Genomic DNA, 2647 nt, shown 5'->3' on the forward strand with positions numbered 1-2647 from the left:
ATCCCATTCGTTGACTCAATCTTTCAAATCCCAAACTACTCCATGTTTTTGAAGGAGATATTGACCAAAAGACGAAGCTACATGAGTACGAAACGATAGTACTATTTGAAGAATGCAACGCAATCATCCAACAAAATATCCTTCATAAACTAAAAGATCCAATGAGTTTTACTTTACCTTGCTCCATAGGAAACTTACATAATGTAAATTGTTTGATTGATTTAGGAACAAGTATTAATTTAATTCCTTCATCTCTTTACAGGAAATTGAGATTAGGAGATCTTAAAGCGGGTTCTATTATCCTTCAACTGTGGATAGATCACTGGAACACCTCTACGAAATAGTAAAACACATGCTTATCAAAGTTGGGAAGTTTATTTTTCCAACTTACTTCATCATTTTAGATATAGAAGAGGCATAGCAGATACCAATAATCTGGAAAGACCATTCTTGTCTCCAAGCCAGCCTTGTTGGATTTTGATACTAATAAAATAGTCTTGAGAGTGGAAGATAAGCAGTAGAGCTTTACCATGAAAAATCCAATCAAGCAAACCTCCTACATTGAGGATTGCCAACGAGTGGATCACTGGGAGAGTTACAAAGGTAAACCAAATGCAGGAGGAATTATTGGTAGGGACAACAATGGAAACATGATTGTTTGGAGAGTCAAGGATAAATAGAAGAAGTGCAACCTGTATCTAAAATGCAGGACTAAAAACTCCCCTTTCAAGCTACCATGAAGAGCCTAAAAGTAACAGGAGTCGAGTTAAGGACTTTAAACAAGGGCTTGTTGGGAGTAACCCAACACTTCTATCACTTTTATTTAGTCTACATTTTAGATTTAGAATAGTTTAATATAATTTATATTAGTTTTTCTTCAATTTTGGGGATCATCATCCATACCCCATTCCTCCTTATGTCCTCAATATATTAGTGGTTTATTAGATATTTGAGTTAAGTAACACTTGCTCCAAATATTTGATCTTAAATGTTTTTATCTAATCATATTGTGTAGGAACATGATATCGTAGAACATTTAAACCAACAATGATGAAGAACACATTGGAGAGCAATAAGAAAAGCTAGCTATTGCATTTCACGTGCATATTAGGGGAGTATTTTCATCCATACCTCGTTATATGCGAATTTAGAATTTAAGACATTGAAGACAATGTCTAGTTTAAGTTTGAGGTGGAAAATATGAGTTTTCATTTGTTCTTTTATTTTTGTGTGTGTTGTATTGCTTTAAATATTAAAAAAATGAAAATTTTGAAAAACTCCAAAAACGTTTTCTTTGTGTGTGCTTCTGTGAGTTAGTTGGTTTGGCTCGCAATGATGAATATATTGAATTATGAATTGATCTATGAATGGTGAATATGATGCATGCTTAGGTTAATTTTACTTTTCCACGTGAAAGTTGATAAATGTACTGTGTATGAATGAATTGATTTCATAATTGGATAGGTTGAAATAGTGAACCGTAGATGTTAAACTTAAAAGTACTATATTTCAAATCCTTAGACCAAATTTAGGCCTCGTTTGGTACACATTAATATAAAAATAAGAATAAAAAATATAACTGTTACGAGCCCCACACAAGAGATAGAAAGTCAAATATGGTGGTATGATGTGATGAATATCAGTCATATTTTTCATTTTAATGGGTAAATAATGGGAAACAAACGGGGGCTTAGAATAGTTTGGAAGGATTTCATTGCAGGAAGATATTGAAATAAATGGGGATTCCATGTGTGAAATTAAAAATCTTGTATGGATTATCTTAGGTCAATAGGATGAAATTGGGCGATAGTCCCAAGTTAGAAGTCCATTTACTTGGATATGTGTTTAATGAGGGAAATTGTAGTAATCAAGGCATAAAAGGATATTTTATCTGAAAATTTCTCTTCATAGCTTTATGACTCGAGTTATTAAGTTGTAAAGATGTTAAAATCTGTCGCCCTAAAGTCAACTGACTTAAAAGTAATCAATCTAAAGCTTAATATATGGGTCATTTAGAGAAACTCAAGGGAGAGAATGCTGCAAATAAAAAATAAAAAAAGGCGTTGAAATAAAAATTGAGAAAAAATAGCAAAAGCAATTGCATGAAATCGAAGACACATTGAATTCCTTGGTTAAGTCACAAATTCTTGTTTAAGAAAATTTGACTTTTGATAAAAGATTCTTAGTCTAGTTGAGTATTGGAGATCGAAGTAATCAGCTTGTGGAGAATCCTTGTTTATTGACTTATTGACTTGCAATTAGTGAGATTTACCAAAACTAGAAAGGTGAAAATAATATGATAATTGAACCTTAAGTTCACACAATTTAAAAGAGTTAAAAGAATAAGTTTGGAGGTATGTGAATCTTATGAGTGATAAAAGAACATATTTGACCATTGAGGGTTTGGAATTGAAACAACTTATAAATTCATAATGCTTTGCTTAATTCTTCACACACGTTAATTTTACATTGGAAAAATAGATTTTAATTCCTGTATTTTGATTCTGAAGCTGTACATAGATTTGTTATCATGATTTCAATCCTAAAATAAAAAGCTAGGTCAACAAGCTAAATGTTTTTCATTACTTGATTGATTGGTCACCAATTAGATAATTAGACTGCATGTTTGTGTGTTCGTTATGTTTTA

The sequence above is a fragment of the Olea europaea genome, unplaced genomic scaffold, assembly GCF_002742605.1.
Source record: "Olea europaea var. sylvestris unplaced genomic scaffold, O_europaea_v1 scaffold1896, whole genome shotgun sequence".
NCBI classification, from domain to species: Eukaryota; Viridiplantae; Streptophyta; class Magnoliopsida; order Lamiales; family Oleaceae; genus Olea; species Olea europaea.